The sequence below is a fragment of the Bos taurus genome, chromosome 3 (assembly GCF_002263795.3).
Source record: "Bos taurus isolate L1 Dominette 01449 registration number 42190680 breed Hereford chromosome 3, ARS-UCD2.0, whole genome shotgun sequence".
NCBI lineage: Eukaryota > Metazoa > Chordata > Mammalia > Artiodactyla > Bovidae > Bos > Bos taurus.
In genome coordinates, this window is record NC_037330.1 from 118,547,903 (window position 1) to 118,556,265 (window position 8,363).

The window sequence follows — 8,363 nt, forward strand, 5'->3', positions numbered from 1 at the left end:
GGTGAATAAAAATTAAGAGTCTTTCTCCCGTTCATCTATTATAGAGATGACACTGATCTATTTCCCACATGTTGAGTCACCTCTGGATTACTTGGATAGACTCCTTGCATGTAATGTACTATTTTAAACTTTTTTTTTTCCCTGTGAAAAAGAAGAAAATGCATAAGACAAACATTCCAGGTTAACAAATTGCTGTGTACTGAGCACCAGGTCTTCATCATCCCGGAGAAGAAACAACTTCCCCTCAGGTTCACTCCCAGCAACAGCCCTTCCCACCCCCCAAACCAGCCACAGTTATGGCTTTTATTGTATTGACTTCCTGTTTTCCTTACAGGTTTCAACCTGAATATGTCTCTCCAAACACTTAAATCTCATTTCGCCATTTTACCACCAGGTACATGGAATCAGGACTTTCCTGGCGGCTCAGATGGTAAAGAATCTGCCTGCAAGGCAGGAGACCCGGGTTCAATCCCTGGGTCAGGAAGATTCCCCTGGAGAAGGACTGGCAACCCACTCCAGTATTCTTGCCTGGAGAATCCCATGGACAGAGGAGCCTGGTGGGCTACAGTGCCTGGGGTCGCAAAGAGTAGGACACGCCTGAGCGACTAACACTTTCACAGGCACTAAATGGAAGTAACCGCACAGCGGTCTTTCTGAGAAGTAGGCTTCTGCTCTGCTCTTCCCTTCTGGGAGGACCTTGGAGGCCGGTTGCTGCGATCTGTTGCTTGTGCTGGTTCTTGTTACATGGTCTTGCTTCCTTACCTGCCTGGTTATCTTTTACCCTTGCTGGTGTGGTGGACAGTGCATTATTTTCTTCCCAGGAGAAAACTGAGAACTGTGCTGTGCTTTCTTCATTCAGAGAAGTTTCATTTCTTTATGAGTCATGTGCGTGGCCCCTGTGAGTCACGGGCAATCTGCAGTCACTTTAATCTAGTCTCAGGATTCGAGAGATTTTTCTGCACCATCCTGCTGATTCAGAGCTGGTACGAGAGGCAGCTTACTCACGTTCATCCGGCTTCTAGGAAGTGGTGTGCCGGGGCCAGGCAGCACAGGCTCATCAGAACTCATTCTGTGCGGCTTTTCCCAGTGACGCGTTCAGTGAGGTCACAGTGGTAGCTTGAAATTGGCTCTCCTGGGTGTATTTACACCATGGAAACCAGCAAATGTTGCAAATCAGGACTTTTTATCTTGGAGATCTCGTTGTTGAAATTTTACTTATTACTATATGAGTTCAGCTCTTTGCGGTCTCCACCTAAAATGGGGACTCTAGTTTTCGTCCTTTAAGCCCCCAAGAGCTGTTAAATGTAAACACTGGCCTGTTAGCCTCCTCTTCCACGCCCACGTCCATCAGTGCAGAAGCAGCCCTGGGTGTCCCACTAGGTTGCTTCCCAGTTTGATCTTGATGAACAGAGTTGTGCAAACACTTACGTGTAGGTTTGGGGGTGAGCACACATTCTAACTGCTCTAGGACAAACACAGCGAGCTTGCAGGGCTATATAGTAAGTGGGTATTCCAGTGTGTGAGGAGCTGCAGGCTGTTTTTCAGAGTGACCGGCCTGCACCTTTCTGCATTCCCGTTAGCAGTGTGTGAGACTGCCAGCCCCGTGCACCTTGTCAGGCTCTGTTGACTTACCAACTTGCTTCCTTACTTGTATATTGTTGTTGTTCGGTCACTAAGCCGTGTGACTCTTTGTGACCCCATGGACTGTAGCTCGCCAGGCCTCCCTGTCCATCACCATCTCCCAGAGCTTACTCAATCTCATGTCCATCGAGTCGATGATGCCATCCCTCCATCTCATCCTCTATTGCCCTCTTCTCCCCTTGCCTTCAATCTTTCCCAGCATCAGGGTCTTTTCCAAAGAGATGGCTCTTTGCATCAGGTGGCCAGAGTACTGGAATTTCAGCTTCAGTATCAGTCCTTCCAATGAATATTCAGGGTTGATTTCCTTTAGGATGGACTGGTTACTTATATATGTATATATGTATTTATTTTACTTTCATTTTAGCCCTTCTAGTAAGTGTGTTGGAGAAGGCAATGGCAACCCATTCCACTACTCTTGCCTGGAAAATCCCAGGGACGGTGGAGCCTGGTGGGCTGCTGTCTATGGGGTCCCACAAAGTTGGATACGACTGAAGCGACTTAGCAGCAGCAGCAATAAATGTGTAGTTATAGTTTAAAGCTATATTTCCATATTTCCTCGTGATGGTGAAGACTTTTCCATGTCCTCAGTTTCCATTTATAAAGCCTCTTTGGTAAAGGGTCTGTCCAATTCTTTTGCTGGTTTTAAAAGTGGATTGTTTAACTTCTTATTGTTGAATGTGAGTGTTCTTTAAATAGGCTGGATACATATCATTGTTGTGATCCCAGTGGTCATATATGGATGCGAGAGTTGAACTGTGAAGAAGGCTGAGCGCCGAAGAATTGATGCGTTTGAACTGTGGTGTTGGAGAAGACTCCTGAGAGTCCCTTGGACTGCAAGGAGATCCAACCAGTCCATTCTGAAGGAGATCAGCCCTGGGTGTTCTTTGGAGGGAATGATGCTAAAGCTGAAACTCTAGTACTTTGGCCACCTCATGTGAAGAGTTGACTCATTGGAAAAGACTCTGATGCTGGGAGGGATTGGGGGCAGGAGGAGAAGGGGACGACAGAGGATGAGATGGCTGGATGGCATCACTGACTCGATGGACGTGAGTCTGAGTGAACTCCAGGAGTTGGTGATGGACAGGGAGGCCTGGCATGCTGAGATTCATGGGGTCGCAAAGAGTCGGACACGACTGAGTGACTGATCTGATCTGATCTGATCTGATATCATTGTTGGATATGTAATTTGCAAATATTTCCTCTCTCATGTCTGTGTTTTATAGTCTTTATATTTCCATTGATTAAAAAAAAATAGATACATTACATAGAAAACAGAACTGAGGGGAAAAAAAAAAAACCCATTCTTACAAGAAACACAGGGAGGGAAGGACTAGAAGTTTACATACCAAACCTAGGAGTTGGATTGCCTTTGGGAGGGTGATGGGGATGGTGGGGGAATGGTTGATAGGGACTGTAGCCTTTTCTGTAATGATTGAAATTTTTACAAAGAGAAAGATTTATTTAATAAGAAAGACATGAATATGTGAATACACTATGCCACCCACCTCCAAAAGGCAATCGGAGCTGAGGAGCGACTCCGCCTCCAGACGTGCAGGTCAGCGCCGCCCTCGCTGTGCACACCTTTCCTTACTCGGCTGGCTTCAGGAGCTTCTGACCCCGCCTCTGCCGGAACCGTTCACCTTCTGTGCGAAAGTCCGCAGAGACAGTGGATTCGGTTCTAAACCCAGTTCTGATTCTAGCTGCTCAGAGAACTGCATTCCCCCGATCTCCTTACACACACTTGAAGTCTGGTCCTGTTTCCTGAAAGTGGTTTTAAGGAGTCTGATAAAAATTTTAAAATCCCTTGGATTTAGTCCCAGAAGGATAAGAAAGTCATATTATATAATGAAACTTACAATTTCACCATTTGGACCAGTTCACTGCTTTTCTTGAACTCAGCATCTTCATTCACAGGCATTAAAGATTTGCTGTTAAATATTAATTAGCATTAAAAGTCCCTAATCCTGACCTGTTCAAATTGTCTTATGTTATTATGCTTTTCTGTTTACTTTATTTCAAGGGAGAATACCTGACAGAGGTCGCACTCAGGTTTTGTAATGTTGACAAACCCAAAAAATGGATAGAGGAGGATTCTGACCAGAGTTGGCAAGTAAGATAATAATCAAAGAAATGACCTCACTCTCTCTCATGTTTATATTTAAAGATCCAGAATTGTGTATAAAAACACAATATGTTCGGGAATTTTTTACTAAAAATTCAGTAAAAGAGCTTTAGATTTGTTTCCTTGGCTGTCCTTAGAATATTGTAAAGAGTATCTCTGACTCTATAGTAATGGGTAAGATGTTATTTTTAAAATGAATTCTTCCAGTGTTAAAAACACTTTCGAGGGGTTTGTTTTTACTTATTTTTACTGAGATAACGCTGATTTACCGCTTTACATAAGTTTCAGGTGTATGACATTGTGTCTCTACTTATGTATACCTCGTGGCCTTGCTCACTGCCGAATGTCTCGTCCCCGCCTGTCACCATTCAGTTGGCCTCCTTCGCCTCCCCAACCCCTTCCCCTCTAGTAACCACTGTTCCTACTTGTTCTTTTCTGTTTGTTTGTCTGGTTTGGTTTGTTCATGTATTTTATTTTGTTTGTAGAGCCTCTTGATGAAGGTGAAGCAGGAGTGTGGAAAAGCTGGCTTAAAACTCTAACACTCAAAGCACCAAGATCGTGGCATCCGGTCCCATCACTTCATGGCAAATACGTGGGGAAACAATGGAAACAGTGTCAGACTTTATTTTTGGGGGCTCCAAAATCACTGCAGATGGTGACTGCAGCCATGAAATTAAAAGACGCTTACTCCTTGGAAGGAAAGTTGTGACCAACCTAGATAGCATGTTAAAAAGCAGAGACATTACTTTGCCAACAAAGGTCCATCTAGTCGAGGCTATGGTTTTTCCAGTGGTCGTGTGTGGATGTGAGAGTTGGACTATAAAGGAAGCTGAGCGCCAAAGAATTGATGCTTTTGAACTGTGGTGTTGGAGAAGACTCTTGAGAGTCCCTTGGACTGCAAGGAGATCCAACCAGTCCATTCTAAAGGAGATCAGTCCTGAATATTCATTGGAAAGACTGATGCTGAAGCTGAAGCTCCAGTACTTTGGGCACCTGATGCAAAGAGCTGACTCATGGGAAAAGACCCTGATGCTGGAAAAGATTGAAGGTAGGAGGAGAAGGGGACGACAGAGGATGAGATGGTTGGATGGCATCACTGACTCGACGGACATGAGTTTGAGCAAGCTCTGAGAGATGGTGACGGACAGGGAGGCCTGGTGTGTTGCAGTCCAAGGTATTGCTAAGAGGCAGACATGACTGGGCGAGTGAACAACAAGTATATTCCACATAAGAGTGAATTCATATGGCATTTGTCTTTCTCCATCTGACTTATTTCATTTAGCAAAATACCTTCAAGTTCCATACAATTTGTTGCAAATGGCAGGATTTCATGTTTTATGGCTGAGTAGTATTTTACTGTATATATCTATCTATATCTGTATCTACATCTACCCATGTTTTTATATATGTGTATCACATCTTCTCCATCCATTCATCCATGGATGGGCAGTTTGACTGTTTCCATATCTTGTCTACTGTAAATAATGCTGCAGTGAACAGAGGGATACATGTATCTTTTCAAATTAGTGCTTTCGTATTCTTTTATAAATACCCTGACGTGGGATAGCTGGATCGTATGGTGGTTCTATTCTCAACTTTTTTTTACTGTTTCCCATACCACTTTACACTCTCATCAACAGCGTCTGAGGGTCCCTCTTTTCTCCATCCTCGCCAACACTTGCTAGTTCTTGTCTTTTAGATATCAGCCATTCTGCCAAGTGTAAGATGATACCTCACTGTGGTTTTGAGTGCATTTCCCTGATAATTAGTGGTGCTGAACATATTTTCACATGCCTGCTGGCCTTCTGTGTGTCTTCTTTAAAAAAAAAATCTATTCAGCTCCTCTGCCCATTTAAGAAAACCAGGTTCCTTTTTTGTTATTGTTAACCGAAACAGTTCTTTATATAATTTTAATAGTAACCTCTTATAGGATATATGATTTGCAACTATCTCTTCCCATTTGATAGGTTGTTTTTTCATTTTATTGGCAGTTTCCTTTTCTGTGCAGAAGCGTTTAGGTTTGATGTAATCACATTTGTTTATTTTGGTTTTGTTCCCTTGCTGAGGAGTCGGATCCAGATATCTGCTGCGAAGACCGATGCCAGAGCATACCGCCTGTGCCCTCTCCTGGGAACTTCGTGGTTTCAGGCCTTGCATCAGGTCTCTGACCCACTCCGAGCTAACCTTTGTGTGCAGTGTGAGACCTGGATCTCGTTTCATTCTTCCGTCTCGGCTGTCCAGCTTTCCCAACGCCATTTATTGAAGAGACTGTCTTCTCTCCATTGCACGCTCTTTGCTCCTTCGTCACAAGTTAATTGCACATGTGCATGTGGGTGTACATCTGGGCTCTCAGTTCTGTTCTCCTGATCTGCGTCTCTGTTTCTCTGCCAGTCCTGTGCCGTTTTATTACTATGGCTTTGTAATATAGTTAGAAGTCAGGGAGCATAATACCTACAGCTTTTTTTTTCTCCTCAGGACTGTTTTGGCTATGGGGTCTTTCGTGGTTCCACATGTTATTTTAGACTTTTTTCCCCTTCTATTTCTGTGAAAAATGTCCTTTGGATTTTGACAGGGGTTGCACTGAATGTGTATACTTCTTAGGTAGCATGGGCATTTTGATAATGTTAATTCTACCAGCCCATGAGCACAGAGTAGTTTTCCATTTATCTTGTCTTCTTCAGTCTCTTTCTACAACGTCCAGTAGTTTTCATGTATAGGTCTTTTGCCTTCTTTGTTAAATTTCTTCCCAGGTATTTTATTCTTTATTTGTGTGATTCAAAATGGGACTGTTTTCTTAATTTCTCTTTCTGCTAGCTCATTTCAGAACTTTAGAATTTATTTGTCATATTAATGTTTGAAAAGTGCTGGATGAAATTATTTCTAAATTGCACAAAGCTTTCTTTTTCTCCACGTTTTAAAATACATAGTCAATTTTACTTCATGCTAATTAAAAAATCTTAAATTTATAATTGATTCATAATTGAACACATGTATAATGACAGAGTAGTATTTGGTAACATGTGGATTATATGACTATGTTTATGGGAAAACTATTCTGGAATCAAGATGGCCGGGAGAAATATCAATAACCTCAGATATGCAGATGACACCACCCTTATGGCAGAAAGTGAAGAGGAACTAAAAACCTCTTGATGAAAGTGAAGGTGGAGAGTGAAAAAGTTGGCTTAAAGCTCAACATTCAGAAAACAAAGATCAGGCATCTGGTCCCATCACTTCATGGGAAATAGATGGGGAAACAGTGGAAGCAGTGTCAGACTTTATTTTTTGGGCTCCAAAATCACTGCAGATGGTGACTGCAGCCATGAAATTAAAAGACACTTACTCCTTAGAAGGAAAGTTATGACCAACCTAGATAGCATATTCAAAAGCAGAGACATCACTTTGCCAACAAAGGTCCATCTAGTCAAGGCTATGGTTTTTCCTGTGGTCATGTATGGATGTGAGAGTTGGACTGTGAAGAAAGCTGAGAGCCGAAGAACCGATGCTTTTGAACTGTGGTGTTGGAGAAGACTCTTGAGACTCCCTTGGACTGCAAGGAGATCCAACCAGTCCATTCTAAAGGACATGAGTCCTGGGTGTTCTTTGGAAGGAATGATGCTAAAGCTGAAACTCCAGTACTTTGGCCACCTCATGTGAAGAGTTGACTCATTGGAAGACTCTGATGCTGGGAGGGATTGGGGGCAGGAGGAGAAGGGGACAACAGAGGATGAGATGGCTGGATGGGATCACCGACTCAATGGACATGAGTTTGGGTGAGCTCTGGGAGTTGGTGATGGACAGGGAGGCCTGGCATGCTGCAATTCATGGTCGAAAAGAGTCCAACATGACTGAGCAACTGAACTGAACTGAACTGATCCTGGTTATAATGAATGTGCTATGTCTCTATGACAAAAGTTATTCTTTCTGAGGAATAATTAAATGCAAAGAATTATTGAAATAACCCCTGTCTCATATTGAATGATCATGCAATGCAATTATGCAGTAAATTCTGATAATTATATTTCAATTGAGCCAAAACATTTAATTGAACTAAAATGTTATCATAGAGTATCCTCAAATATGCACACATATTTTAAATTTCCTCTCATGTAATCACCAGCAGAGCTTAATACTGAACTAGCAATTATTTGTGACCCCGTGGACTATAGCCTGCCAGGCTCCTCTGTCCATGGGGTTCTCCAGGCAAGAATACTGGAGTGCAGTGCCATTTGATCTGAGATGAAGCAGGGATTTGTGAATTTAGAAATTACTGAATTTTTATATAAGAAGGTGAACTTTATAAGGTCACTTGTTAAAATATAGAGCCACCTTTATCTTTTAAGCTTTCCAAAAATGTTGAGGCAGGTCCTAAGACACAGACCTGAGAGAGGCTCAGATGACACCCACAGGCCCTGGAACCGCATTTCAAGGCCTGTCCCACCTGAGATCGGCCATGGCTGCAGACACACCGAAGCTGCTGGCAGTTGTGGTTTTTCATTCATAAAAATTTCATAAGTGAAAGAGTAGCTTTGGGCAGATTGAGAGCAGGGAGAGAGACGAGAGCAGCTACTCATTTCATTCTAAATAATTTCCCCAGAAA